This window comes from Coptis chinensis, chromosome 3, assembly GCF_015680905.1.
Source record: "Coptis chinensis isolate HL-2020 chromosome 3, ASM1568090v1, whole genome shotgun sequence".
Lineage (NCBI taxonomy): Eukaryota > Viridiplantae > Streptophyta > Magnoliopsida > Ranunculales > Ranunculaceae > Coptis > Coptis chinensis.
In genome coordinates, this window is record NC_141458.1 from 64,524,766 (window position 1) to 64,549,527 (window position 24,762).

General features: G+C 37.7%; 2 long non-coding RNA genes and 1 pseudogene across 3 annotated transcripts; all 3 read right to left on the reverse strand.

Moving 5' to 3' along the window:
- Nucleotides 1-5,099: 5,099 nt before the first annotated feature.
- Nucleotides 5,100-7,157, reverse strand: LOC147510409 (uncharacterized). Of its 2 annotated transcripts, none has more exons than XR_015216782.1 (4): nucleotides 7,114-7,157; nucleotides 6,902-7,021; nucleotides 6,287-6,376; nucleotides 5,100-5,243 (listed from the first exon to the last, which is right to left on the reverse strand). It is a non-coding gene; the product is annotated as an uncharacterized LOC147510409 (long non-coding RNA). The 2 variants fall into 2 exon arrangements; XR_015216781.1 differs by having other exon boundaries at nucleotides 7,107-7,143.
- A 1,342-nt stretch (nucleotides 7,158-8,499) lies between these two features.
- On the reverse strand, nucleotides 8,500-9,468 carry LOC147510410 (uncharacterized). Its single transcript, XR_015216783.1, has 3 exons — nucleotides 9,168-9,468; nucleotides 8,996-9,102; nucleotides 8,500-8,583 (listed from the first exon to the last, which is right to left on the reverse strand). It is a non-coding gene; the product is annotated as an uncharacterized LOC147510410 (long non-coding RNA).
- A 721-nt stretch (nucleotides 9,469-10,189) lies between these two features.
- On the reverse strand, nucleotides 10,190-24,379 carry LOC147510411 (importin subunit alpha-1b-like; annotated as a pseudogene).
- Nucleotides 24,380-24,762: the final 383 nt, after the last annotated feature.

Here is a 24,762-nt window from a genome sequence, read left to right on the forward strand (position 1 = left end):
TATATTTTTGTTATTGTCTCTTTACTTGACTTTTGATGATTATGGCTTATTATTTTAAAGACCCCCCTTCAATTTAGAAGTTTCAAGATATTAGTATTCATCGTTTGGATTACAAACTTGATTTCACGACTCAAGATGAAATGAGGAATATATAAATCTGCAGACATTTGAATCTCTCTCTTTAGAATATATACTATTTAAATTTGGAGTATGCAGTCTAGGGGGGTACTATTTATTCATGCTCAAGCTTCATAGTCTTCACGAGTAATTTGATATCGATTTATTGTTTGTTAATGCAGTGAGCTTCCTCGCTGATCTTGGTGAAGTTTTACCATTTTCTTTTACTTTTTGATGCAAGTAAGTTATTTTTCCCCCCTTAACTTTCTCTCCTTTTTTTAACCTACATTTGTCATTTTCTTACCTGTTTAATTTGAGTGATACTGTGAAGGTTACAAGGTCGACTTCTACTTCTTTAGATGTGAAGAACGTAAACACCCCAAGTCATAAACTTGCATCAAAGTATACACAACGCGTGCTATACGATCTCCATGCACAAACCGTACCCACACTCTAATTAGCACAACTGATGATTGCAGTTCCATTGCCAAAAACACTAGGCATGTTTGTCGATCACCTGTGTGGCTGTGCGATGTTAACTTGGGCCTTGGGGGCCCACTTTGTCCTCTTGATAATCATGAGATTGCTATCACCGTAGCTACCTATGGGGGCAGTACATGGTGCCCAATTCTCCATGCAAAGGGGTACTGCCAAGTGGCATAACACTTCCGCAAACATGTGGAGTGTAATGATTGTAATTATTTTGTACTGTACACTATATCGGTAGCTATTTGATGGCATATCTGTTGTGATGCACAAATCTAGCAATCTATTAGAGCAGCCAAGTTTCTGCATATAAAGATTAAGCCAATCTTTCATGAACCCAGCAATATGTAGTGTCTTTGAACTAGGGGGTATAGATGGGTTGGATCCCAATGGTTAAATTCATTGGAAGCATGGGACTAGACCAGAAGATCTTTGACATATCCATTATGAGAATGTGGAACGTGCGTTGAAGAATATATCCGGCCGACCCAGCTGAACTGTGTTAAGGTTTCCTTGGTCCACTTGTATGGTCTGATCTAACCATTCATCGTCATGCCATTGCAACACGAGGTATGCTCATTTTGCAATAATTGATCAGAGGTGGACGTAGTGTTATATGCTAATGTTACTAACGAATAAACTAATCTCCCATAAGCTGGCTCTCTCTTTGCGCAGCCTGCAGATGTGGAAACACAATCAGCCTATTCTCGGATTTAAATTGTGCTTTGAGCATACGAGGTGAAGTTTTCAATTATTTTGGTTTTTCTTCCTTTTGTTCTTTTATTGCCCAACATTTGTTTGTGAATGTAAGTAAATTTGTGCAATGCGTTTCAAGCTTATGACTAATTTGATTAATTCTTTGGTCGACTACGGTTTTGCTTTTATCGGTTTTCAAAACAAACAAAATACTCGGTCCTGGCTTAAAGCGAGCCAAGAGAAGCGTCTTTGAAACCGACAAGATTGAAGATTTGGTTACTCACGGAGATAAGAAAGAGACCGCAAATCAACATTGGGTATGAATGGTTTTCTTGCGCGATTCGTTTTTATGGTTATCCTTAATTCCTTATACCACTACACTTACCTTGAGAAAGAGTTTCGTTAGTACATGCTAACCTTTTTTTCACTAGAAAACCATGGCTGCCGGATGGACCGTCTTGATACTTAAAATGTATGTTCATTATTGTATTTATTGAGTCTGAATATATTTGTTTCTTCGTGTAGGTTCGCATGCAGTTTACTTCGGTATGACATGAAACAATTCCATTTGAGCTTGGATGTCGGAACTAAATATGAGAATCAGAAGGTGCACATTGTTGAGTACCTAATTGCTTTTGAAATCTCATTGTGACTTTGTAAGGATATATAGAATGAATACCATATTTGAGTTGGCGTGAGTGCTTTATCCTCTGGTCTAATGAGGACGGTTGGGTCCTGCTTGCCAGAAGAAAATGCATGTACGTAGTGTTAAAAGATGATTGATAATAAATCAAATTCTGAATTTGAACATTTGAAAAGGAGAGGACCAAATATTGAAATAGAAGCTAGCCATGTTCCTGTGTATCACTGGATGGGTTTCAAAATTTTCTACTTTAGATCAGTGGACAATGTGATAAAGAAATGACAAAACATTGAAATGGTGGCTATGAGAATCTGATAATTGGAACTACTTTCACTTTTTTCACTAAATTGGTTTGGTCATTACCTGCAGATGTTAGTAAGAGAGAGAAAGTGAAGTAAATAATTCAGTGACTTTAGGTGATGACAAGAGACATGAGTACGTTGATCGGACTTCGATTCGATGTCAAGCGTTGTATTAGATATCACTGCATGGAACACTATTTTATATCTCACTCTCACGAGGGGTTTGCCGTCAGTCAATTACTGAGGTCACACCATGTACTTGAACCAAGTCCAATCCAATTGCTCAGGGAAGTACTATAAAAGACAAAGGAAAAAGCATCCACACAATATCATCACTACTCTTTTGTAAAAAAATTCTATTACAACTAAGATGTTCCAATGTAAAACTAATGTATTTTATCAAAATAAGTCCTAATTGGCCAGAACTATGTCATTACTGAAACATACACCATCTTTGCCTTCATTGCTCATCACTGGAACTAGGCAATATTAACTGATAACACCCTGAAACTCCAATGAAAATTCAAATCATGGACATAGGCAACAACGATTGATATAGTAACTAACAGTCTTGAGCAAGGTTTGAGAGCTTGCAATCCCCTTCAAAAAATATTAGAAAAACATAAACCCTTCAAACAAAATATGCAATGAATCATTAGCTATCAATATACATATATTATTTATTCAAGTGGACTTTAGGTTTTTGAGTAATTAGCTAGGTTTATTTATCATAGGTATTTAAATAAATCTTTACAGTCAAAATTATAGTCAAATCAATCAATTAGGGGTATAATATAAATCAGAATCAAAACAAATCATAATGTTCAAAGCTCCAAAATGAAATACCCATTCATCTCGCTCAACATTGAAAAAAAAAGGTATAAGAATGAGAATGAGACGCTTATTGGGTTTGGATTGACGAAAAAAATCAGACATTATATCTATTGATGGTACGTTCTCCAAATCCACTGCGGTATTTTATTTTCTGTCTCTCTCTCTGAAGAAGGGATTGGAAAAATGAGGAGTTTTTTTTTGGGTTGGTGTAATTATAGGTGCAACCTACCTGCCTGCCAGTTTGCAGACGTTGGTTACAAAGCTTGGAATTGAAATCTTTAGTCATTTAGTGGCGAGGTGGAGAGAGAAGAGAGCAAACTTTATGTACGGTCTCTAAATATTTCACTGGGAAATTGAAATTTGGGCGACATGCTTAAATTTTTCACCGATATAACAGGCGGGAAGAAAATAGTTCTACATGGTTTACAGAACCAGAACCGGTTTTTGAACCCCGATCCCGGTTCAAACCACTGGTTCAACTAAAAATCGTCTGGTTCTTTGTTAACGAAAGTATTAAACTATATATTTAAGGTTAACAAAGATTAAATAAAAGTAATTAATATTTGGGTTGAGTCAACTCGGTTGGATTGAATAAAAATCATAGAGTTGAACCGATTTTTTCTTTTTTTAACCGAGTTTAATGGTTTCTAACTTGAATCGGACCATTCAAATCGGTGTTGAAACCAGTCTATGTTGAACCAATTCAATATAAAAAAGTCAACTGGGAGTTTTGACTCTGGTTCAGACTTGAACACGTCGAGTCGTAAAACCATGGGCACAAGCACACATACTAGAGCAAAGGCTACTAACCCTACACATGATTTGGTTCGATTAAGCTTGACATAGAAAATTTTGAGTTGGCAAAATATAGGTTCAATCATATTGTAAACTGGGTGCGCTGAGTTGAGAGACTTGATAGCCATGTCATAATTGATGTAGACCTCAACATTTCTGCCAACTTGGTCTATTTGAAAACAATATTACTTAACTTATAGCTTGATGGTTAAACATGAGAAAAGTTTAGGTTTGCATCAGAATACATGATGTTAAAGCTTAATATGTATAACTAATGACCTTGAGTTGACTTTTGCATAAATGCCTTATTTGAATTTTGATTCCCCTGGCATAAAGTATGTAAATCACAAATATTAGCTAAGCTAAGCAATATTTCTCTAGATATTACCACAAACGTCGAGTCAAATGTAATAAATCACATTACGTACACTGAACTGGTGTTGCTACCCTCAGTCAGTAATTACGCCTAAGCAATCACCTATAAATAGGAGAACAATAACTAAGCTTGATTTTGATCGTTATCTATCAAATCAAAAGTAGGCAACTTCAATTCTATCATGGGGTGAAATATTGTTGTCATTATACTTGTCATATTGCCAACTATCTTGTGACTAGCTAGGAGATGAATTTGTTACATTTATAAATACATGTACTTAAAATTTCCATACCCAAGTGTTTAAAAGAATACTTGGTGTGAATATAGATTAGACACCTTATTAATTATAAGATAATTCCATTTCATTGATGACTCAGGCCATTTACTTGTTAAACTCAGTTTCATGCAAGGGTTACAATTGGACGAGATTTTTACAAAGAATGAAGAATCAGTGGAAGTAAAGAGTTCTTACTGAACGAGATAACCCTAGTTGAAAAGTACCTCGATACAAATTATATCAAAACGAATACTACATCTTGACACTTCATTCATTTCAAAATTTCGACATAATCTCCTTTATATTTTTAACATTTTTAAGAATGTGAGACCTGCATAATGCATTTTCAACCAAATCCAATCATTTTCCAATCAATCCAACAAAAACAAGGAAACAATAAGAGTTTACAATACATTACGTAAAATAAGATAACATCGCTCTCCCAGAAGACGTTATTACATATACAAACAACACTAAATGCTACACGTAGGGTGCAACATGTTCCAATCTTAATGTACACGGTACGAATAACATATTATGTCAAATCACATACCAAAATCCATTCATAAAACATGATTCAAATAGATACATTTTATTTATTCTTCATTTAAATCATATACAAACGGATTCCCGCGTATTTAACTAATTAACATGTGAAGGTAAAAGATCTGCATTAAGCGACTTCATTGTTTCTGTATCATCTTACTCAAGGTAGTCCTGGAATTCACAGATTAATAATGAGAGGTTAGTGCAGTAAAAGATGTAGAAAAGCTTCAGACTCCAAAACTTTAAAGGACATTCATACTAATATTACAAAAATATTTGCAAATGCCAATTTTAAATCCAAAAGTGTAGCAAATATATGAAAGCTTAAAATTCTTGATGAGCCCAGGGCATTCTTAAAACACTAATAAAATTCAAGTTCGATCATGCAAACACCAAAACATAAATAAAAGACAAAACCAGTTATTTCACTAGCAACAAACTCAACCATATTAACACGCAGTTCTGATTTTAACCACTCACATGCCGCGGCTTAAACAGTGAGACCAGAAAAGGTTGAGAATGGTAACAAAGAAATACTTGAGAACTAAATTCAAAACCCATGAACAGTGTATATTTTAGGTTGTACATGTATATAAAATGTGTAACCGCTTTAATGCTTGCATTAGTATAATCGGTACAAATTGTCCACCCCAAACTTCACCACAAGCATTTTCAAACCTCCCAATATTGAATTCTCGATCAACACAAACACACATCATAAGATACGTTTTAATCATAAAATACCTATGAGGGCATGAGATTTATACATTAGAATTAAAATAACTTTTATTTTCCAGTAAGCAACCTTGTCCAAAATTTACTTAGGTACATGGTGCTTAAATCAATCAACATATAAGTACTTAATGTGTCCCACATCTATCCAATAAACAAATACTAGTTATATCAAACGACACAAGAATAATGGAGGTTCACGTAAACCTTCAGCTTCTTAAATAAAGCATGACAATTTTCAGGTCCACAACGTCAATAAAGGCATCTAAAGCCTGCTATAGTTGTATCAATATAATCCTGCTATAATACAAGAAGCGCATGACAACTTTCAAGTTCCACAACATCAATAAAGGCATCTAAAGCCTGCAATGGTTATCAATATAATCCTGCTATAATACAAGAAGCACGTCTGAAGCCGTAAATCCTTTATACACAAAAGAAAAACATAACACCTAGCTCAAAAACAAAAAATAGTGAATTACCTGCAACATTTTAATATTCCAAATTTCCAGTGACAGCTCTACTTTCATCCTCAAACTTTGTAGTGTCAGAAGCACCATCCGGTAACTAAACTGTATGTCAAGCAAAGAATGATATGCTAAGAGAAAAACTCAAATAAGAACAACACTTGAGTTCTAAGCATGGTTAGAGCAGAAAACTCAGGCTAACAAATCCAAAGTGATCAGACCCTCGTGCTTTTAATTACTAGACACTAAACTGATAAGTAGAGTATGCTAAAGTAAATTTGTGCCTAATTTAAACTCTTAAAACCGAAACCGTACATGGGGTACTCAGTCATATATCATAGTAACGGTGAGGCTCTCAAGTAATTGTTTGTAGGCAGAATTTAAGCACTCAATCCCCTGAGCACTGCATTGAACTTATGAAGACATGTGTACACATGGGTGGGACAACCTTAACATGTCCAAACAAAAAAGAATTGTCTCTTGATTCGTTGATGATGAGTGCACCTAGGAAAAACCATATTTGTTGGTGTACATACAAGTGAATAACATATTTGACATGTAAGCAATGTGTATAATGGAACTTTATCCATCTTGATGGAGAACTGGGTCCAATTACAATGAAAAACTAACCTTGAGTGTAGGACTAGGTGCCATGACAACTGCATTAAGTGGTTGACAGATCCAACTCTTTCAAAAACGTTTACAGATGCTATTGAACACTTAACAAAATATTGGTATTATATACGGTGCCTGAAAATCAAGGAAACATACCTTGTTAGAAAGAAACCAATATATACAACTTTGTAATTGATAAAGATTGTGAAACAGTACTTACTACGTGCCTTCTAGTTGTATAATACTCGACTACTTGTACCCCACTCCCCCCCCCCATCAACCCTATTGACCAAAACTCCCAAGCATCCAACTGTTTTAGAATGGAGAAAATTATCAAAAACTGAAAACACGGTGAAGATATGAAGATATAGAAAGAAAGAAACATAAATTATTATTATCTTATCATCCACCTCAATAAGTGATTAACAAGTCCACCAAAGACTATACAACAGCTTCATGATGTATACCACCATACAATGCAATGATAGCCAAGGTAATAAATGCACCTTTGAAGTTTCTCTTATACTCAATTGGTTCTTGAACTACAAAAGCTTCCAAAAACTTTGTGGCTGATAACACTAAATGTCAAGGTGGTGGCACCTGCAAAATCAGAATACCAAATTAAAGAGAGAGAAGAGGAAAACAACTTGACATGTTAAGGGGCAGGGGAGAATGCTTTTAACATATATTCAAATTTAGGACTTTGGTCAAAAAATAAATAATGTACCTTCAAACCAGATAATACCAAATAGTTAAGGGAATAGCTATCCACAGAACTCAAGACTTCCAAAGAATATGTGTCAAACATTATGCAAGATGCTACTTCGAAAAGAAAAACTTGTGGTGCTTATCAAATCCATAAAGTATACCTTCCAAGATTTAATTGTTTTATCATTAGTAGAGAAAAGAAACAAGGAACTGTTAGTTGTCTGGCACCATCTTATCTTGTTGATTTTCTCCTTTATTTCCAAGCTCTAGAGGTAGTCAAACTGAATTACAGAAAAGAAAAACATTATTAAATGGGGGATCACAGCATTAAAATCCAACAAGCACAATAGTGTGTACTCATACATATTCTTATGAGTGTAATTGAGAAGATAATACCTCGGGCCAGTGGCTTTGAAACTTTGTTTTATAGAGGAACTCAGGATGCATGCCTACTGATTAGGTAGACCATCCTAACATACTAATGTAAAAGCCAGTAGCTAGGATAATTTCACATGGCAGATAAATAATATTCACAAGAGCATAAACCATCACAACATGGACTGCACCTAGCAAAGGGCTATGAAGTGTTCTTATGCAAAAAACAAAGATGATTCCCTATCCTTACATGCAAAAAACAAAAACGATTTTAGGAATAAAGTCAAGATAGACCTTTAATGCTTACTATTCAGGATATGCTAATATGATTGTCAAAACATATTAAATGTGTAACCTCACTATATGCATGGGACCTAGTCTATTCTTGTCATGAGTGCATACGAGCTCAAAAGCAATCTAAAGCCACTAGAATGAAAGTACCACTAAAACCAGACGCAAAAAAGCTTATGCATTCAAACCGAGAAATCTTATTTGGTTTCAAACCAGAGTAGCTGAATACCATCAATTGTACAAAAGTTCCGCCTTTAGCAGTTGCAAAGTATCAGGGGATGACTTTGGCGTGGTATCATCATAGAAGTCCCTTTCATCGGATACTTCAATATAAATAAATAAAAGGAAGTCAAGCAGTAGAAAACAAATAGGTAAAAGGGTGTCGGGCAGAGAGAGATTATCTATGCTATGCCAAGCTTAGGCATACTACAAACACGCAGGCTTGAATGGATTGCTTTCGCAGCTGCATTTTTTTTTTTTCTGTTTTGTACATATATGGTTTGAATGAGTTTGAGTGAGAACAAACATTTTCTCGAAACTCATTTCGCTAACAGCACTTGTTTGTAGTGAATATGCTTACTATTAACTCCTTAGTTGTTGTCAAAGCTAAAAACCATTTTAGCCAACCTCATGTACAGACAAAAGAGTTATCTCTAGGATTTTAACTTGGGTACATAAAAACATTCAAGGACCAAATGATTAAAAAATATACAAAAGCACAGAAAACATACTGACCACTTCACCAGTCATCATATCCTCCATGAGACCAGCATAGCCTTTTCAGATCCACCGTGCTTATATAAAGTCATTACACATCTATATTGCTGGGCCTTGCTTAATTCCTACAAAATTATGATGAAAAGAATGAATTCTTTGAAAGGCAACATAGTTGAGAGAGAGATATTACCTGTATTATCCCGAACTCAAGCATACGAAGACCAATTCTTCACTTTACAAACATCGACGCCCATGTTTCAATTCTTCAAACTCCAAAACAAGCAATCATAGCATGTCAATCATAGTTGTTTGTTTGGGAATAAGTTTAAAAAATACATCAGGGTGGATCATGCCCTCATTAAAAGCTCAAGGGGGTACACATTTTTAACAACAACCATTTACACATATAAAGAAGAAAGAAATCCAACATTCCTTGAGTACCTTCTTATAATTAGAATTTCACAACCTTCAATATTTCAATCAATTCAAAGCATAATCGTATAAAACTAAGAGTGTAAGAAAGAACTAGGTTCAAATCATATAGTAGGAGGTTCACAATAAAATAGCAAACTTAGTTCAGGATGAGCAGCGTGTACTAAACTAAGTTTTAACCAATAGTGTGAATCAATTGGTTATGAATGAGGTGAAACAAGCTTAAGGTACAAGAATCAGCAACAAGGCAAGTTCCACAAACAAAAAAAATTCTTTGAGGCTAAGGTTTACTATTTAGAAATATTTCAAGTGATAACATGCTTCCCTAATTAAGCAAATTGGATAGTCAACTACATGAGGTCAACAAATAAAATAATGCAATAAAGCAAAAAAAATAACTAGAGAATGCACCTGACATGGTATCTTACATGATGATCCTAAGTTTATGTGAATGGTGTGATTCCATTTGACTCTTACCAACAACACAGGAATGACAAAGGTATAAACCTGTGTTGCATGGGTACGGGAACGAGTGTCCGATTTGGACACAAGTACAGCGATTTGGACACGGCAAGCTGAAAATAGTTAGACACGGGGACACGGCGAGAAGACGACTTACCGAAATCAAAACCCTAGTAGCAGCAGCGGTAGCGACAACGAAATCAAAACCCTATTTTTATTTTTAGCATATGTGATATTTCTCTTTTTAGATTAGATTAGATGGGGGCCGAGAACTAAAAAACTCCGCTTAACTTTTCGTTTTTTTTTTCTCTTTTTTTTCCTAGCGTGATTTTTAGCTTTGTCACACATTACTAAGCGTCACTAAATATCCAATAAACGTTACAGAATAATTCAAGAATTTGAATAGATACTTACTAACGGTTAGAAACATTGATAACGGATAATAAGTGTGAAAAATTACCTAACGAATCAATATATGTTACAAATAAGAAATCTCAAAGGTTGCAAAATCACCCAAATGGTGCAGTGCAAATGGACTAAGAATATACCAGTTGAGAAAAAGGCAGGGAGATGTAAAATTGAGATGTATATACTTGATTTGATTATGATCACCACCAGAAGTAGCATTTGATAATGCCCAAGCAGCCAAGTAGCCTCTTTCTTAATATCAAACTCAGCAGTTTGGAGCAAACGAACTAAGGGGCCAATAATATTTGCAACAATTACAGTCTATAGAATAAAAACATATATTAAAATTTTAAGATAATAAAGGAATATTTTTAAGATAAGTTTTATATTCTATGCAGTTAAAAGCGCAGGCACCCCCCACGGTTAGAAACATTGATAACGGATAATAAGTGTGAAAAATTACCTAACGAATCAATATATGTTACAAATAAGAAATCCAAAGGTTGCAAAATCACCCAAATGGTGCAGTGCAAATGGACTAAGAATATACTAGTTGAGAAAAAGGCAGGGAGATGTAAAATTGAGATGTATATACTTGATTTGATTATGATCACCACCAGAAATAGCATTTGATAATGCCCAAGCGGCCAAGCAGCCTCTTTCTTAATATCAAACTCAGCAATTTGGAGCAAACGAACTAAGGGGCCAATAATATCTGCAGCAATTACAGTCTGTAGTATAACAACATATATTAAAATTTTAAGATAATAAAGGAATATTTTTAAGATAAGTTTTATATTCTATGCAGTTAAAAGCCGCCAGAACCCAAAAAAAAAAAAAAAAAACTGGGAGAGCTTTTGCCGGCCTTGTTCACATCACATTTCATTTCTTTCACAACCAAATGAAGGTATAAAAGCAACAGCTGTGTTTCTTCACTTTAAAAATTCAGGTAACATTCCTAATTAGGTTTTAACCTAAACTTAGCTTAATTCAAGGATTTTATGTGCTAATTATACGACCAAAATCCCTACAAAGAAAATATAAACTCTTATAAAATTTTGCAGTCTTGAAGTGGCAGCAACGTTCTAAACTCAAATTACATCTTATTTCAAAGGATTTCGGTTGTGGAAGCACACCCACCAAGTCCTTCAACCAACATATAATATCAGGATAAAAAAAATTCCCAATTCACAGTAGTAGACAAAATAGAGTAATAATAGAATAGTGAAAGGAGAATATATTCCGTACCTGTATTTGATCCTTATTTCCCGCAGTAATATTTGAAATGGTCCAGCAAGCTTCTTTCTTGATACTCTTCTTGTGGTTATTAGCTCAACAGGCACGGAAGCGCTTGAAAGTTGATTATAGCCTATAAAAAGTAGAAGAAAATCATCAAAGACAAAACAAAGTAACGATTCAAAGAAGTTAAAAATAAGGTCTTTTTGTAGTACGTCACACTATATTAGCACGATTTTGAGTTTATTCACACGAAGTTCAAAATTTTGATTTTAGTCACACTCCGTCACTAAGTCTGTCTCAAGTTGTTAGTCAACGTATTTGACTAGGTTTGACTGTATGTTGACCACTGAGATTTGTTTTCGACCACTGAGATTGTCCTCGAGTATGGTGGTGAGTGATGATGGATTGGTTTATTTCTAAAAAAAAAAAAAAAAAAAAAAAAAAATATATATATATATATATATATATATATATATATATAGAGAGAGAGAGAGAGAGAGAGAGAGAGAGAGAGAGAGAGAGAGAGAGAGATTCTTATGCGCACATTATAGCAACATTGTAAATTAATCCAAGTAAAATCATAGACTTAAAAGTTGAATTAAGGGCTGATTTTTTGTAGATATGATCTCCCCACCATGGAGAACATGCTCACAAAAATTCAGCTCATTCAAAGAAGTCTAACATTAGAACATGCTCACAAAACTTTTAGACCGTTAGATGAAAAATTAAAAAATGAACACAAATGAACACTAATTTTTACATGGTTAGACATATCCAAATATTATGATTTTTTGTGAGAATGATCTTCATGGTGGGGAGATCATCTCCACAAAATACTAGACCTTAATTCATTTGTAGGTCGAAAATGTGGCTATAATGTGCGCATAATGAATGTGCCTCTATCCCTCCCTATATATATAGATACGGTTTGGCTATAGTGACACTCTTAGGGTGACACTCTAATCTCACACCCCTCTTGGTCTCTCAGATCTCATCCTAAGATGATCAACTTTGGTTACAACCATCTTACAACTGGCCTATCTACAACTCTAGTTAAATGTTGTTTGGGGTGGTCTAGTATAAGCTCCGTTTTCATCTCCAGTTGACGAAACGAAGAGCAGACTAAGAGCCAGGACTTCCTACCCGATCCGATTCCGGGGCATAGAGAAAAGGGTGGGATTTTCTTCCTGTCTGTGGACTATAAAGAAGAAGCTCCAGAGTCACCCAGCTATAGCTGTAGGAAAGTAAAAAATCTCACTAAAGAAAAAGTAACGTTTGAGGCATGTCATAGAGAATCACTCGATGAAGACCTGTAGATGCGGAAATAGTGAGCTTGAGAGGACACAAAAGAAAGCCTACTTTCTCGAAAGACCAACCAAATCCAATCCCCAAATCCTGATGAAAGGGGAACTAAAGTAACTACCATTGAAGGGCTTCCTCTCTTTCTCATTCAAATCCAGAAAATCCTTTGGCTCATTACTTCCTTTTGGCTATCAAGTCAAGGGACTATGGGAATATGGGATAGACAAGACAGACTCTTTTGCTCTTTCGGGGTGGGTGCTTTAGTTGACCTAAGTCATAGTGATGAAGGGCTCTTACTCCGTCAACGGTGACCGGCTTGTAAGCCTTCTGTGGGTGAAGGCACTTTGGGAAACCTTAAAACTAGGCCTTTAGTGGCTTAGACTAAAAAAGGGGGTCCCCCTAAAGAGGATTAAGAGTGACAACAATAACGAAGAAATGAAAGAAAATACCTAGCTTCTTAGACATCCACCTTGAAAGAAGAAAAGAGAACCAGAGAAGAGAGGGCATATGAAAACTACCAAGACTGACGATTCGCGGAAAGCATGGGAGAAAGATGCAGAAATGATAAAGGTCGACCACCTTAAAAAATAAAGGCGTACTCTGTTGCAACGGCCCTTGCGCTCCCCAGTAACAGGGCTATGAGCAACGTTTTGTAGGCATATGGGTAAGCATAACGGGCATATCGCATAGTTGGAGCAATCATTCGAAGAAAAAAGATTCTTTCATCCAAATTGTGGAGATATATATTCATCAGTCCCTTATCCGCTGCCTTTCACTCCGGGCTGTCTTGTTATTATTAATTAGTAATTGGGTGATTAAGATCAACTGCCTCCACCATTGGTTGTTCTTAATCTCAATCCGTAGGAATGCTCTTGGTCTTGATAAAACCGGTCGGGATCAATTGTTGCTATCACTCCCTATGCTTCGTCCCATACCCCAACCCCTTTAACTAATAGATGCGTTTTGGGGGACTACTCGCTTCATTTCGGTGAATAGAATAAGCCCTCATTCGGTTTTGGATAAATGACTGGATTTTGATCTTCTATTCTATTTCCATCCATACGGAAGTGGATATGCTAAGCGTTGGAACTTTCAATTTGGTATGGGAACCATTGCCCACTAAAGACCCTATCGGGATAAAGCGAAGAAGCAAAGCGGAAGCAGATTATGACTAGTACGGTAAAAAGTAGGAAAGAAAACCAACCTCTGAATTGAATCTTATTCTTCTTCAAAGGAAGTCTCAGACTGATTGATGTGAGAAAGTAGTACCAATTGTGGGAACATCAGCTTATGCCTCCACAGTGGTGAAGAAAGCAACATCTCCACCACCATATCCATATTTAATCCCCCCGGCCCTCCTGTTTACCTCTTTGCAGGGGTGAAAGCTGCACCATCACTAGTGACAGAGTTATAACCAACAGCTCCAAATCTTATAATTACTGATCGGTAAGGAAGGAGCTTACCTTGGATGACTTATTCCTCGCCTCAGGGTCATCAATTGAAACTACTCACTAAAAGGATGTTAATTGCCGCATTGGAACTACCTACCATGAACTTTATACCCCTCGGTTTTCTTGGACTTGGTTTATGTCTGATTCCACCGAACCGCTAATGGTAACAATTAAAGAGGGAAAAAGTGGAGGAGCCGTTCGCAGAGAAGCAAGGGATGTAAAATGAAAAGGTAGGGGAGGGAAGTAAGCTAACAGAGCTCAAAGAAGCAAAGAAGGTATTTTGGAGTAGAACCAATATTCAAGGTGTTCTCAGGCGTGAAGCTGGCTCAAGTACAAAAAAGAACATTCTCAATCTAATAAGCCTTAGACATTCAGGGGTTGGGATGACAAAACAGAGAACAAGCATCCAAACTTAGCTAGTGCAAAAGCCGTTTCGCGTTAGCTATTAGTTTGATTTCTGTCTCGCATTACCACTTTGATTCTTCCTCTCCAGTCCGGCGGTTGTATCGAAAGGATGGATGGAGCCACTCCATAGGTATCACCTTCTTCAAGCAATGCCGCCCGCTTATTAACGGATAATGAACGGATATTATAAGAAAATAGTGTTTGTAGCCTTTCGTTGTCCAACCGATTCGCGACCTTCCTTCGTGAAGAGAATCGTAATCATTACGAGCCACGGATCTAACTTGCTTGATTAAGTCATTACCGCTCATCCGCCAGTCCTAGTTTTGCACGATTAAGGGTTGCCTTCCATTGGTGAACCCCTTCCCCATCCCTTCTACATCCACAACACCCATATCCGCGACCGGCGGGACTTAAGTCGAATGCCTTTAAGAAAGCAAGCACTACGCGATAAAGTCTCAAAGTTAGGAGGGTCTTTGGACCAATCTATTGCCCAGCGAAGAGGAAGGTGAGTAAGCACGCGCTATGGGGGCTTGCTTTGCGGAACGGGGGGTCATGAAGATCGATCTCATTCCGCAGATTAGCTTAGAGAGTGGGCATTCCGTAGACTGCAGAGAAGAAGGATATAAATAATAGGATAGGTAAAAGCCATTTATGTATGAGGGTTTCCTAAGATGAAAGCACCGATCACCGATCTTGCACTTTTTATTTTTCTCATTCAGAGAAAGGGTTGGATGATCCCCGTAGCCAATTCGTGGAACACGCGATGTTGCCAAACCGAAAACGAGGAGTTAAGAAAGGAAAAGCCGAGACGATAAGCGGGAAGGTAGAAGACCGAGGAGCAAACTCTTCCCTCTCCGACAGAGAGGCCGGAACCCCGATGTGAAAGTACTAGTCTTGCCCCGCCCTAGCATATGCCATAGCATACCCGGAAATGTACCCGGCCGGGTAGTATACTTGATGGGAGACCCCGACGCCGAGAAGACGATCCTAAATGTTGGGTCGGTGCGCTCACTTAACTTCAGTGTTTTTATTAGATAAGCGGACAAGAAGAGGAACGGAACCTAACCGCGATTCGAAAGAACAACCAGACTACCTACTAAACAACCGAAAGTAAAGACTACTACCGAAGGAAGTGGGCTCTTTGAGTCGGTCGGGGAGTTAGCTAAAAGTCCAATGCTTACTTAGCCAACAAGTTCAAATACCAAGGAAAAGGCACAGACGTGGTAAAGAAGGCGTAAGCAGGAAATCAGGAGGGTGGTTTCAAAGGTAGTTAAAACCACTGACTTTTAGGCATGTTTTCAGCGAGAAGAGCTAAAGGGAATACACTTGACGGAAAGTGCTAATAGGTCTCTGGAACCTACAGCTACTGTTTTCACTTTCCTATTTGAAGCGATATGATCTCTTCTCATGAATTCCCCTTTGAGACCTTAAGCGAGGAAGGAAAGAGGAGTGGCTGAGGGATGGAATAGAGTGCACAGTCGGTTTAGAAGATAGCTTTGAATGACCAGGCTAGCTTAGCTGGCTAGCGGAGATGCTCTTGCCTTTCCTAAACTGGCTATTTCGGAATAAGGATATTTTGAATCGAAAGATAGGACATAGAATAGAAGATCACCAAGATCTTTCATGGTGAAGTGCATACCCAAATTTGAATGAATGAAAAGGAGACGAGAGGAGGGAGATGAGGAGCTATATATGTGGTGGGTGGGCAACCAACGGTTTCAAGCGGTTACGTGAGGTGAGGTGGCGATGGAATCCTTTATCATGTATGTTTGCCTATCCGACATGACTAACGTTGGTTTTTCTTTCTCAAATAGGGCCCTTTGGATGCGTTTTGGGGATAGGAGGAGATTGACCTCTAGGGGTTCACATGACATGATCTGGAATGGGTAACTCCACTCCCAAGCCGAGATTAAAGACTAAGCTAAGAGACACTTCCAGGGATCCGTTAACGAGAGGAAGGCAACACTAGCAGGTAGGCACAGGACTCTATCTTGATGAATGTGAACTCCAAACTCCACTAGCCCTAATCTTAATAGTAGGATAAGCGGCATATGATTTTTTAAAACCACATAATAATAGGAAAAGTCTTTCACTCGGGTTCCCAATCTTTTTTTCAAGAATTCTCGGCGATTGATCGAGGTCGACCGCTAACTCACGTGGAGAATATCGGGGAAAATTGGTCGGATGATGGGCCAATAGTACTTTCCTCACTTGAATTCCAAAAGAGGTAAGTCCCAACCGACTATCTAGATTCAGGCCAATTTATTTTGTAATAAACAAATCTCAGTCAAAAGGATTGAAATTAGAATCAAGAGAATCATGGATGCAAAGCTTGGTATGGGGATCGAGAGAACAGGCAGCGCCTCATTCGGGAAAAAATCGTTGCTAAAATTTTAAAGAATCATCCACTCAACCATCTCTCCCAATTGCAAAAAGGAGACAGAGAGACTGGTTCAACTTGACATGGCAAACACCTATGATTGTTTGAACCACGCGTTCTTATTCATAACTCTCAAATTTAGCTTCTCCCGAGAAATGGTAAACTATCAAAACATGTATCAATGGGCCTTGGATTTCCCCATCAACGGCACTTATCGACTCTAAGGCAGATTTCTTCAAGGCGAGTCGTGGACTCAGGCAAGGATGCCCCCTTTACAACGTAGGGCCCCTTTACTTGTTCATTCTTATCGCAGATTATATCGAAAGTATCCGAACAGGGTATAAGCCTAGGCCAATCAAGAGGTGTGAAACTCGCCCCAAATGTTCAAGCAATTAACCACGGCCACTGAATAGAAAGGATAACATAATTCTCATGGAGGAAGAGAAACTGGGAGGGCTAGGTTCTTAAGGCTATAAACCTTTTTTCTGTAAGCGGTCAAAATTAATAAGAAAAGAGCAAGGCAAGGTTTTATCCCGCAGAACTCGAGGAGGAAACTATAAGGTTCGGGCGAGCTCATTTTTACTCTAAGGAACAATCAGAACCTTGGAATCCTCATCCAAACTAAGGAGTTCAAGAAAAAGACTAGGTGGAATAAGATTCAAGAAAGATTCACTTATTGTTAAGATTAGATATGCCAACAGATAGATGGTTGTCCTTTGTAGAAAGGGTCAAGCTAATAAAATCGACTAAAACATGCCGGTGAGCTTCCCTACTAGCGATTCCCAAAGGCCGAAGAATGAAATAAGATAATCAGGAAATGACTCGGGGTGGGAAGTCGAGGGCCACGCGTTTGGAACCCTAGTGAAATGGGAAGAAATCATTCAACGAGAGAGATGCAGGAGGTCCGCATATCAGGGGAATGGTTTGAGGGGGCTAGTCAAGCGCTTGCGCAAGCAAAGATTGGATACTAATTATGGTACAGAAGGGTCTTTGGAAGGAAATTATACTCAGCAAATATTGCCCTTCGATGAATCGAGGAAAAACATTGCAAATGGAGCTGGTCTCCGATTTGGAAGAATAGAGCCATAAGCGAAATGGATTACCGGGTGGGGGCGAATTCATGAAATTGCAAACCGCCTCGGAAGAGAACAACATGATGGCGAGAGCAACTAACGAAGTGGAAGAGAAGAATATCTTAACGCTTAGCAGAGTTGAGAACAAATGAAGCAAAATAAAAACTTCAGCCAGAGTTATCGCTCCCGATTCATCTTGACCCCAACCCTTTACAGTTCGGAAGATGAGAGATCTTGGCAAGGTTCTTTACTTTACGAGGAGCGCATCCGGAGGAAAGGAATAAGAAAGAGGAGGAACGAATGCCTACCGGAAAACAAGATCATTGGCAATGATGGTTGGTGTTATCATTATAAGCCTAGCGTTGGCAGAGTCGAATGAGATAAAGGAATCTTATTTTGATTCTCACGAGTGCTAACACGAACACCATGTAGCCTCCATGGCTATATAGCATTTTCTTACTAAGTTAGCGGTTTCTGCTAGATTGAATTCTCCTATTCTCTTGTATGTCGATTTAGCAAACCAATGAATGCCTTAAGCCACTCAGAAACTCGTTTTTGGATTATTCTAGTTGTTTGTTAAGATATCATCTACTCGGTTCACCATATCTTCTAATTCTTTAACGAAAGATCATAACACTCAAGCGATTAAGCCGCCTTACTCTATTCCTTCCTAAGGTCGGGGAATAGCGGCCTTCAAGTCGTTAGAGGATCCTTAAAAGAAATAGTTTGAACTGGGATTCCACACCATCCGATCGTAGACCACCCTCAAAGACCGCTTTTATTAACAATAAATAACAATAAAACAAACAAGGGCAGCTGGGTGGCTTGAGCAAAGCCTAAGTGCACCAAGCATTGCCATTGAGCCAATTGTTGGGGAGTATCCCGGGAACTACTCTAATAAAGAAAGTCATTTCTCTCTTTGGCGGGGATACCCAATTAGGGGAGAGCGAGCTTCTGAACCCCCAACTTCCATTGATTCAACTTAAATGAATGATTCATTCGCTACTTCAACAACATCAATCGATGAAGTTGATACGTAACTTCAATCTCGCGACATTGAAGGGGAGGCACCGGCTTGATATCGCCCATTTATCGATGTTTATCACGAGCTTGAAGCCCATTCAAGAGATTGAAGCGGGTACTAAATCGGTCTACGACTTCGATCCACGAACTCCGAAGCGCGGAAGCGAGTAGACGCTTTGTTTTGGTGAGTATCAGTATCCCACTTTTTTATTCACGATTTTTTCTTTATTACTTATTACTTAATTCTTTTTTTGCTTATTGATTATTGCGTCAAGCAAAAGCCTTTAAACAAACTAGGCAAGGAGGGACTTCCGGGGAAGGTAAGGGCACATAGAAGAAGATTTTCTTACTGAATTGATTCCCAGTTTTGAGCAATTTCCTTTGAGGGATATTACTTCGAAGGTAAGTCCAAACAAAGGATACAAAGCTAACTTCCTACAACTCTAGCTATACTTCCTGCCTATGAAGCACCGATACGTCTCTAAGGGTGAAGTATCGGTGTCCGATACGTGTCCGACACGGATACGCCCCAATCGGCGCCGGTACGTGTCGGATATGCGATTTGGAGTATCCGATTTTATAATTTTGTTTTTTAATTTTCGACATGCCAGGGACACGCCATAATAGTAATCTCATGCATACAAGAAATTTTTGAGAGAGAAAAAAGGACGGCTTAGTTAGGTTTCAGCCCCTCCTCACACTTTTCTTATATAGGAAAATAGTCAGTTTACAATATAATATAGAAAACCCAAAAAAATCTGGTTCATGGGGATTACACTCCGCCAGCTTCCACTGGCTTCGTGCCCCTTCTGTGACGGCGAAATATATATATATATTATTCAAACGTGTCCATAACGTATCTGTATCCTATATTTTTGAAAAATGTCGTGTCCGCGTATCCGTGTCGTGTCGTATCCGTGTCGTGTGTCGTATCCGTGCTTCCTAGCTTCCTGTAAGAAGTCTCTCGAGAATCAGCTTTCTTTTGCTCCTATGGGTTTTCTTCTTGTTTAAGAATGAAAAAACCTCACCCTAGTAAGGAAGAAGAAGATGGGCAAGCAATTCTCCTCCAATTGCATTGATTAATTGCATTGATTAGTTGGATGAGAGTGAGATAAGCAAGGAAGCCGGGAGGCAGAATGGAGTCTAGCATGACCTCTCCCCACCCTTGTGCCCCTCAATCCCATATCTACTACTTAGTCAATCCCTTTTTTTCCCCTACCTCTATATCTTATAAGAAGATGTATGATCTACGTCTTATCGTTTGCATCTCTACTTTAGGTTTATAGCAATTTCTATTTGCTTATAGCTTATTCTATCTATGCCTCTCTGAAGCTCAGTTACTATAGTTTACAAGCTAAAAGTCTTGTATTCTAGTGTGTCACCATCTTCAAAAATTATAGTCTCTCTCTCTCTCTCTCTCTCTCTCTCATCTTCAAAAATCGAAACCCAAAATCAACAATAGCTATCATCCATAACCCAAAATTTCAAAACCCACAAATTGATTTCGAGTTTGATTCACAAACTTGCCTCTTCAAAAATCGAAACCCAAAATCATGGTGCATGCTAACGTTTACCGCAACTATAAATCTCTTTCACTATTTTATTTTCATGAGATTTATTATTATTGTTTGTTTCGTTTTTATGATAATCATGCTTTGATCTGATATAATCTTAGTAGTTTATGGGTTGTTTAGATTTGGGTTTAAGAGTTGCATATAAATTAGATTGTATGTTGTTTTATTGGTTTGAAGGAAAAATGGAATATAAAATACTGCATTACCATGGACAACCCCTTTGGTACCCTTTCTCTCACTATTTAACCTTAAGTGGCACAGTAGGTTTTCTGTAGGAGATAATGTCTAGTTTTGTTCATCAGTTTCATGCTCTTCTCCTCTCACTTTGTTTTATTCATTCAACATCCATAAAACATGGAACCTTAATAATCAAAATGTTTCATTTTGTTGATTCCTTTCATTGAAAATTAAATATCATGTAGTCTTGCTCATTCTTAAATTGTTCATGGTTTACATGTTTATATAGTCTACCTAGGGGCGGTAAGTCAATACTATGATCCTGTCCTCACTTCCAAATCCGAATTTCAACTTCTCTCAAGGATATTTCCTAGGCATGTGTCTATAATTGACTAAATATCTTGTATTTCTGCTACTTAAACTGATATTGACATGCTAATGTTTGATTCAAGAAAGAAGATCTGAGAGGCACATCCTCGCTTTATAGCTATAGACAAAGCTTCTCTCGGCTTTTCGTAGTCTTGAACTCAACTCAAGCTGCCACCTTAGAAAGTGAGAAACTGAAAACTCAAAGCTTTAATTTCTCAAGCACACCAAGCACTATGTGCAACTGAAATATTGTATATCTAATGTCTAACATTTAAAACTGAAATTTGGCAGGCATGGAGGGTGTGATATAATTGTTTAGGAGCAGGCCATTGCGATTGCATACAACTCGTAGTTGGGATTTTTTAGGTCTTAGATTGGAACAGGGCAAAGTGACTTCAGTAGCCATGAAGACAAACAAAGTGTCTCCAATGCAGCTAGCTGAACTGCTGCAGGCCTTATTTGACACAGGCCTTATATATACGGTCAATGTACGGTCAAACCTAGTCAAATATGTTGACTAACAACTTGAGACAGACTTGTTGACGGAGTGTGACTAAACTCAAAATCGCGCTAATATAGTGTGACTTACTACAAAAAGACCCTTAAAAATATATTAATGTCCTTGCAAACTTTTTATTACCTATATAGTTACATCATATCTCTTCCCTAACTAAGTAAAAACTGGTTATAAACTTGTTTGCTCTCTAGAGGGTTCAGAGTCACATCACTAAGACTCTTTAAAAAAAAACAGGTGCGGGCTTATTTTGTAGAGAAGACAAACACATATTGACAATGACTGTAAATAAGATTAAACATATTTGACTATAAAACCATGTCGGGACAGATCAAGCTGATTTTTAGGGAGGGGATCAAATTCCAAGATAACTCTAATGAAAAAATAGAGTGACCATGAAAGATAGAATCAATATTAATGGGAAAATTTCACAGTATGTATTACCTGAGTCTGCATATCATCTCCAGTAACAATATTTCCAGCTGTTCGAAGGGTAGGGATTAGCACGGAAGGCGATGGATGACTGAGAAAGAAAGAATGCAGTAGATGTTCAAATTTCAATCAACGATATATAGAAGAAAGCAGATAATTCATCAGTTGATATATTTTTAATAGAACTTAACTGAAATCCAACACTCACAACAAGAGCTCAACAAGCCGAGGATTTTGTCATTCGTACCATCAGACAAATAAGATAGTGCCCAACATGCATCCACAAGTGCTTCTTCTCGCCGCCAAGCTCAGAGGAGTGCAGGCTTTGTCAGCCCAAATGTAATCACAAATAAGTTACACCACAATAAAATATCTACTAGAATATATGTCACTATGTGGATATCCAACCTGTTCGAACGGAGGCTGTGGCAAAAATTTGATAAAGTCCAAGTGGCATTTCTAAGAATAGAAAGCTTGGCATGCTCATTCAACTGTGCAAGCAATGGGATCAAGGCACCATGTCCAAGAACAAGATCTCGGCATTTGGGATAATCACCAGCGACATTTCCTAATTTTCGACCAGTAAAAACTCGAATTGCTACAAGTTGATTATGAGAACTCTCTATTTAATCACCATGTTTCGCTTTTCAGGTGCATGAATTGAAGAGAGAGAGAAAAATTTTAGGGAGACGAGTGAGAGGGAGGTAAACTGTTGGAGTCATGCAATAAAAATAAATACGGCTATTTTTATTTTTATTGAAAGTGATATATCCTTTTTACCCTTTTCTTTTTGTAAACTTATTCTAATGGTTGCCAGTTTGCAGAATAAGTGGACAAGAATCTTAGCGATATCGATACATCTCTTTATATACCTATATATATATATATATATATATATATATATATATATATATATATATATATATATATATATGAGTCCTATTACTGACTATTGTGCACATACCAAAAAAAAAAAAAACAATTATTACAAGTGTGTTATTGGTCCCAAAAAGTAAAAAAAAATACAATTATTATAAGTGTGTTATTGGTCCCAAAAAATTGAATTCGAAAACTCCAAGCTTAAACGACCCGGCTAGGTCGTTCATTGTGCAAATCCAATGATATGGCCACACCGTTTGGACTAAGTCCCAAACGACTTGGCCACACCGTTTGGGACTTAGTCCAAACGTTGTGCCCACACCGTTCAAGAGGCCAAAAAATAGAACTTTATATTTTTTCAAAGTTCAAATCCCAAACGGTGTGGCCATATCGTTGAGCACTTAGTCCAAACGGTGTGACCATATCGTTGGAGACTTAGTCCAAACAGTGTGGCCACATAATTTGGAATTTGAACTTTGAAAAAATATAAAGTTCTGTTTCTTGGCCTCTTGACCGGTGTGGGCACATCGTTTGGACTAAGTCCCAAACGGTGTGGCCAAGTAGTTTGGGACTTAGTCCAAATGATGTGGCCATATCGTTGGATACTTAGTCCAAACGGTGTGGCCATATCGTTGGGTTCGCACAATAAATGACTTAGTCAGGTCGTTTAAGTTTAAGCTTGGAGTTTTCGAATTCAACTTTTTGGGACCAATGACACACTTGTAATAATTGTTTTTTTTTGGGGTCTGCTCAACACAATATGAGGTCCGTCAATAACAAATACCTATATATATAGTCGTCTAAACCATCCAATCTCTTTTTATTTTAGTGGACAAAATAGTTTAGAGGATTTAACGCTGATTGCCTGAATTATCGTTTGTCTCAGTTATTAGGATGTAAGAATATAGTTCCTGACCCTGACTCTAATGTGAATTCCCCCCCCCCCAAGTGTGGCATTGCCACCACCTTGTTTGCTTTCAAGAAGTTCATTTCATGAATGACTTGAAAATGGTCTAAGTGAGCTACCATCATGTCCACTTTTCCTCGCCAGTTGTGCATCTTAATGTCAACTTCCAAAGCGAGTCCTTTCACCGGTTTGGCTTCTTGGTTCAAGCCTCTCATAGAGCCTTTACATTTTGTGAGTTTCAGTCCAATAACCTCGGATATACTTAGAGATTAACGTATGAGTTGAACCAGTATCCACCATTGCTAGTAGACACCCGTAGTTGTTGAGCTCCACTCCTACGAACATAAGGTCTTCATCGGGGACCGAAATGTCCATAATATTCAACGAACTAGTAGGTCTAGCAAATGAAATAGGAACAACATGAATAGGAGAACCTAGTGGTGTTGTCATTTCTATTTTGAAATAGAAACACACTTTGTTATTATACTGAAAGAGATCCTGACGTACTTTCTGACTTTCTGTTCATACAAGGACAAGAGATTGTTGGTATTAAAATAACACAAAGTTGTTGAAGCAACTGTTCAAACAAAAAATCATGAAAAATTGCCCCTTATGTGTTTCAACTGTTGCCTTCTATAAATCTGGTACAAACAGTTGCCTTGTGTAAAGGTTTCGACCGTCTCTTGCCAATAGGTGGTACCGTTTCAAGTATAACTGACTTTTTTGACCGTCTCTTACTAACTAACTTTTTTCAAATA